We start from the raw sequence: 7,564 nt of genomic DNA, 5'->3' as shown, positions 1-7,564 counted from the left end.
TCCGTACTGGTCTGTACTGGTCTGTACTGGTCTGTACTGGTCTGTACTGGGACAGACTCGCCGCCCCGCTGCGGCGCAGGGGGCGTGGCCTGATCTAGGGGCGTGGCCTGCCCAATGACGTCACCCGGGCGGGGCCTGCAGGGGCGGGGCCCGCGCAGCAGCGGGGCTGGGCGGGGCCTGCGGGAGGGGCGGGGCCGAGGCTGAGGGCGGGGCCCTGTCGGGAACGGGGGCGCCGGGAGAGTGGGGGTCCGTCAGAACGGGGGGCGCATTTCGGCCGGGGGGTTACGGGCGGGCTCGGGGGATTGGGGGGCTGCAGGGACCGGGGTGCACGGGGCAATGATGGGGGGCGGGCGGGCGGGGCTGCAGGGACTGCGCTGTGCCGGGGCTGCAGCTTCCGCCCCGACCCGAGCGCTGGTGGTGCGGAGTCCTCAGCGAACGCGGGGCAAGCACCCCACATCTGAGCCCAGGAAGGCCTCGGCCCCCCGGGCCATGGGCTGGAGCTGGAGTATGAGATGGTGCCGAGCACCGGGGATTCCTGCCGGGCGTGGCACCTCTCGGCTGATGAGTTCGGTGCGGCCGCGGCTGGGGAAAGGCCGTGCAAGGGGGACTGGTGTGCATCGAGATCGGGGGGTATATTGGGGGTTATGGGGGTCTGTGGAGGCTTATTGGGCTCTGGAGGGGATGAGGGATTGGTGTACATCAGGGTCTGGGGCTACATGGGGAGTTATGGTGGTCTGGGGGGCTGCAGGGATTGGGGCACTTTGAGATGGCGATGTATATGAGGGTCTGGAGGACTGTTTGGGGTTTGAGGGGGTTGGAAGGATTGGGGTGCATCAGTATGGGGGATATATTTGAGGTTATTGAGGTGTGAGGAAGCTGAAGGGCTTGGGGTACATGGGGAATTGTGGTGGGGCTGCAATGCAGGGGTCATCTGTGGATACCCTGGTGGGTATTGGGGGCTTCATGGAGTGAAGCCCTTCTCACCCTGCCCCCCACCTTCCCCAGGTGTTCTGGAGACAGACATCACCCTCGTCCCCATCATCATCCTCACGTTACTCATCAGCGAGCAGATGGGGGTGATCTGAGCTTCAAGGGGGCCTGGGGGAGGCAGTGCTCTGAGAGATCCTGTGCTCACCCCTCCAGTCCCCCCAGACCTGTCTAGGGTGGCAGCCGCTCCACACCACCTGAAGAGGTTCATGGTGGCTGCCAGCATGGAGCATGAAGGGGGAGCCTGTGGGGCTATGGGCAGGTTTGTGGGGTCCAGCAGCAGCTGCAGGGACTGGAGAGCATCGGGATCTGGGGAAGTTACATTGGGATTTGGGGGATCTTCAGAGACTGGGAGATTCAAGGTCCAAGTGGCATATTGATATTTGATGGGGCTGGGGGTTCTGGGTGGGTTTGGGGGCCTTTCCCAGCAAAGTATAGGGGGTATGGGGGAGCACAGGGGCACTTTGAAGTCATGGGAGTTAATGAGGGGCTTGGGGGAGTACAGGAGGTGTAGGGGTGCACAGACCCTCATGTCGGGGATATGATGAAGGGAGGTGCCCAGCCCTCCCCATACCCCCATGCTGGCTGCTCCCTCCACCCCATCAGCTTCCTCATCTTCCTCCTTGTGCTCATCCTGCTGGGCAAGTGCTTTTCCATCACAGGTACCACGGAGGGTATGGGGAGGTGACTGGGGAGCACGGGGGCAGCTGTGGGTCACTATGGGGCAGTCAGGGGTCCCTATAGAACATTTGCAGGGGGTCTGTGGGGTAGTTTGGGGGTCTCTATGGGGCACCCAGAGGGTTGGTGCTTTCAGAGACCTCATTAGACTGGGGAACTCCATCCAGCTCTCCATGAACGTCACCCTGTACAGTATCACCCATATCACCCTGCTCGCCTACAAGGCCCAGGTGACACCCCTACACCCACCTGTATTTTTGCTGTATATAGAGGGTTTGTGGGTATTTGGGGGGTATTTTGGGATGCAGGGGCAGTTCTTTGCCCACAAGGAGGTACATTTTGGGGGGCAGTTCTTTGACCACCATGAGGTGCTTTATAATTGAGGTTCAGGTGAGACGCATGTGCCCAGCTGTATTTGGGGAATATGGGAGGCATTTGAAGGGATATGGGGTATTTGGATGGTGTTTGCTTTGTGGAGTTTGTCTTTGGGGGGAGAGGCAGTTTTTTGACCCTGGTCAGGTGATGTACCCCTACAAGTCACCTGTGGGGCACAGGCTCATTGTGCTGCAGTTCAGGGCCTTCAGCTGGTTGTGCAGTGCCATTTCCATCACTGTCACCATTGTCCTTGAGCACCGCTACTTCTACCTGCCCTTCCTGGGGGCTTATGCCCTCTGGTGCCTCCTGGGGTACCTGGAGGACACCTGAGGTCTCTCACACAAGGGTCTCTCAAGGGGGTCTCATGAGGGTCTCACAGGGGTGTCACAAGGGTAAGTCTCATAGAAGTCTCAAAGTGTTCTTGCAGTCAGAAAACTCTTTAAGGAAAAATGCCACTCAGTTTCCACTTGGCAAGTCCTCAGGTAGAATTGAAGGGCTGATGTTACTTCAGACCCTCTGGAAGGGACCTCCAGGTCATATTTACAAGAGGTGAGCAACAAGTACCATGATCAGAGCTGGAGGGGCCCTGGCTCCAGCCAGGTGTGGGAAAAGGACAATGGGGTCTGTTGGATTGTGTGGATCCATGACAAGGCACAGCAGAGCCACAGGAGCACAAGGCCTTAGTTGACATGGGTGGATAATGTACCCTGATGCCATCATGCAGGGGCAGAATCCATCTCTGTTTCTGGGATGACAGGGGGTCCCAACAGGGACTATACTGGGGGCTGAAGTGCTCCTGACTGGGCATGAGTGGCAGAAAAATGCAGTTGTTACTGGCATAGAGGCTCCATGTATCCTTGGCATACGTCACCTCAGGAGAGGTATTTCAAAAACCCAAAAGGACACCGCCGGGCTTTGGGAGAGCTGCTGTGGATAAAGAACTTTAGACAGCTGAACCTCTTGTTTGGTCTTTCAGAGGACCCTTCTGCTGTGGGACTGCTGAGGGTTGAAGAACAGCAGGTACTGATGGCCAGCCCAGCAGTGTCCCATCGGCAACATGGCACCAAGTGGAACTTCAGGAGGCTGTCCATGAGCTGATCCGGGCGCTGGAGAGCTGGGCGTGCTCAGCAAGACTCGCTCACCCCTCAACAGCCCCACATGGCCCCTGCCTGAGTCCCGTGGAGAGTGGACACTGGCAGCAGACTGTCATGGCCTGAATGAAGTCCCACCATCACTGAGTGCTGCCATGCTGGACGTGTTGGAACTTCAGCGTGAGCTGGAGACCAAGGCAGCAAAGTGGTGCCACAGCAGAGAAAGCTTTTGAGAAAGAGGATAAGATAATTCAGATCCTCCTGAAGGCTGGTTTTGCCATAAAACAGAGTAAAGTCAAGTGACCTGCCCAAGAAATTCAGTTTTTAGAAGTAAAATAGCAAGATGGACATTGTCAGATTCCAGCAGATGTGGTCAACAGAATAGCAGCCATATCCCCACTGACCCACAGGAAGGAAACACAGGTTTTCCTGGCACTGTGGTATTTTGGAAAATGCATATTCCAGGTTACAGTCAGATTGTAAACCCTCTCTATCATATGACAGACAAGGAAGAAGATTGATTTCAAGTGGGGTCCTTCACAGCAACAAGCTTTTGAACAAATTAAAGAGGAGATTCTTCCTTACAGTAGCCGTTGGAGCAGTCAGGAGAGGACAAGGTGTGGAAAAAATGCTCCACACTGCAGCCAGGGAGAATGGTCCACCCTGGAGCCTCCAGCAGAAGGGACCTGGGGAAGTTGGAGGACCACCCTATGGTTCTTGAGTCTGGGATACAAAGGATCTGAGGCCAGCTATACCCATACAGCACTCTGCAGCTTATGAGGAGGTTCCATCTGTTTCAGAAGGGACTGGCACTGAAGCACAGCTCCCACTGGCACCCGACTGCCAGTGCTGGGACGGGATGTTCAAAGGGAATGATATCTTGGAAGTCATTACAAACTGGCCCTGTGGCAAAATTTTCAGATTATCATCAGAAGGGGAAGAGGTGAAGGTGGCACATGCTAGGGAGGCCCTGACTACCAGGAAATGAAAAGTGTCACTCTCTCTTTCCTGATGGTTCCTGCCATATTGTAGGGATGCATCAAAAATGGAAAGCTGCTGTGTGGAGTCCTACTCCATTAACCCCTTTTCCTCCTAAGAGATAAAAAAAAGGGAAAACAATACAAAAAGGTGACTGTCACTAGGCTATACTCGCCACCTTGGTGTGTCAGAAAAAACTCTTCAGAGGAGGTTTCGCTGATTAGACTGGTCCTCAAAGCTTCGAGGGTTGTCGGCACCCCCAGAGAAATCCCCCAGAAAATTGGGGTTTTTCTCTCTGATAGTGATTTAGAATCCAGAGGAGATCCAATGGAGACACTTCCAAAAGGCTCAGTAAAGCCTCAAGGTCAGGGCCCAGTTGTGCATCAATTGAAAATGTGGGTGTTAGAGTAGTGGTTGCTGCTGCCTATAATCTGTCTCCTGCGAAAAAGCAAGTTGAGATAACCTTCAGTCAATGCAGTCAGACCCTCACTTAGCACCCACCACAGCTGGCTCAGCGACAGAGGCAAGAAAGGCTCTTTTTGCTCTTTTTGCAGGGTTTTATTCTAGTGGAGGATATCACATGTCGCTGAAGGGAGCTCAGCGAGATGAAAGAGGGGGACCACGTGGAAGAGACAGCTTGAGAAGGGGAAGGGGTGGGGGACGGAGCTAAGGGCTGGGCAGAGGGGTTTGGTCTCCAGGGAAAGGGGGGTGGCCACCAGGGCTACCGATCCAGTGAGGGGACAGGGAAAGGAGAAACCAGGGGAAGTTGCACAGGGGAAGTTGACACAGAGGCCCAAATGCGAGACTGCTTTTCCCCCCAGGAGGACTGGCTCTGTGGTGAGCAGTTACTGCTGTTGCCAAGGCTGAGGACTTGGGAGCGAGGTGGGAGAGTTCATGGGATGCTACATGCTACATGGCAACTTATGGAAGCCACTGAAGGACAAGGTGGCTCCAGGCACGTTACAGAGCTTAAAGCCTAAAGCCGTCTAGCTAGCTTTGGACATGGCTGAATGAGAGAAATGGCCAACTCTGCCTCGGCACTGACTCATGGATGGTGGCAAGTGCTCTGTGGGGTGGTTGGAACAATGGAAAAAGGACAATTGGCAGCACAGGGGAAACCCATTGGAGCTGCTGGGCTGGGGCAGGACATCACTGCCCAGGGGACAAGCTGGTTGTGAAAGTCCTTCCTGTGGGTGCTCACGTACCCAGGAGTCGGGCACTGATGAGCATCACAGCAATGGACAGAGGGATGGGCCTGCCAGGATTAAAGTGTCCCAGGTGGGTCTGGACTGGCCACACAAGGCTGAGTTATTTCTGGCTCAGTGGGCCCACGATGCCTCAGGTAGCCAGTGTTTCAGGGGCAGATGAGAGGCTGTCCGGGCGAAGTAAAGACCTTCCTGTCCTGGAACATTTTGTGTGGGAGCAATCCGTGGATGGACCCAAATTTTGAGCTTAGCGCCAAATTTAGGAGGTTGGGCTCAGAAAGTGAATGAAAGCACATTTCCTTGGGAGGAGAAACACCTAGTCTTACTGTTAGTGCTGCAGATGATTGTTGGCCCAGGAAAGGAAAAGGCAAACAAGACCTATCTCTCCAGACACCTATTCTGCTGGAGAAATCCTTGGACATATTCATTAGTAGAGGTGGTTTCCAAATTCCTTATATGTGCTCCTGAAAGGGAATGACAATATTTTTCCTTGGAAAATAAAGCACTAGTCACAGTGTTTTAGGATGAAAACGTTTTGCTGGCCTTCACCTCCACCTGGCAGATGATCATCTGCAGCACCGTCAGTCTGACAAGGTGTTTCCCTTCACAAGAATAGGTGCTGTCATTCACATTGAAGAACCTAGCTGCAGCATTTGGAGCTGAGTTCCAGTATTGAATACATCTAGGGCTCTAGACATTGCTCTCACAGCAAACAGACTAGGGCAGGAAACTCTTGCTGGCATTTTCCTCCCCTCTCCAGTTTATAATCTGAGGCTAGCTGCTTTCCTTCCCATGTAAAAGCACTGTCATTCCATTTCAGGAGTCAAAACTTTTGTAAACCACCTCCAATATCGAGTATGTCCAAGGATTGCTGCCAAACAAAGACTCCAGGACAGAAAGGTTTTGCTGACTTGTCTCTCTACTAGGCAGATGATCATCTGTGGCACCAACATTAGGACTGGGAGTTTCATTTTCTAGGAAAGGTACTGTCATTCACTTGGAGGGCCTGGGTTCTGGCATTTGGATTCAAGCTCCAATATTGAATGTCTAAGGATTGCTGCCACACAAAGCATGTGAGAACAGAAAGCTGTTGCTGGCTTTTACCTTTACTTTGCAGTCATGTGAACACCACCAGCAGGACTATGTGTTTGCCTTCCCAAAGAAAGGTACTGTCATTCATGTCCAGGAGCACAGTTACAGCATTTGGAGCCACATGCCGATACTAAATACTTCCAGTGGATGTCTAACACAAGACGATCCAGAGCAGAAAGGTCTTTGTGGCCTTTACCTCCCCTGAGAAGCATATCTGCGCTAGAAACAGTGGGTTAGGTCCTTTCCTTCCCATGGAAAATCACTTTATTCCTCTTCAGAAGTCCACCATCTTACTTTGGATACAACTTTCCAACATGACATACATCCAAGGATTGCTCTCACACAATATGTGCCAGGTCAGAAAATTATTACTGAATTCTACCTCCCTGGGCAGCATGTAATCTGCACGTTGAACCCTGGGCCTAGGGGCTTTCCTTCCCCTGTAAAAGTGCTTCAATCATCTTTAAGGAGCTCATCCACTGAAATCTGGATACCACCTCCAGCACTGAAAACATCCAAGGATTGCTCCCACACAAAATATGGACAGACAGTGTGTTAGCATTCAGGAACACACATAATCACGGGATATGATTATCTGCAGGTGCTTTTATTGAGAGCTCTGGCAATCAGGGGTACAGACCCAAATCTGACTCCAACATGGCTTTTGAGCTGAATGTATTTTATATTCTATCGTTATATAACCTACATATTAATTATTAAACTTATATTGTTCCACTGTATACATTTAAATGAGTTTCTTGTGATCTTTCTGAGGCCCCTGGCCACAGTTTCTCATGATTATTCTTACGATTAAACAGTAATTATATTTAATTACTAAACAATCATCACATCTAACAGTCATATCATTTATCATGTACTAGCTACACAGGTGCGGTTCTAGCAAGGTATAAGGCCTTCATGTACCTAGAGTATTTATTTTTTTTTTCAGGGCCCACTAAGCTTAATTTTCCTTTTAACCCTAAATCCCCATGATTTTAAAACCCTTTAACTATCAAAATCAGTGAAAGCTTTCTTATCCGGCAGCTTTTGTATGAGAGTCATCTCTGGGCACATATAATATGGGAGGTGGTATCCACATTTGAATAATCGCTTCTGGATGAGAATGAGAGTTCTTTTCTGTAGGAAGGAAAGCACGTG

This window comes from Lonchura striata, chromosome 37 (genome assembly GCF_046129695.1).
Source record: "Lonchura striata isolate bLonStr1 chromosome 37, bLonStr1.mat, whole genome shotgun sequence".
NCBI lineage: Eukaryota > Metazoa > Chordata > Aves > Passeriformes > Estrildidae > Lonchura > Lonchura striata.
This window is presented reverse-complemented; position numbering follows the sequence as displayed.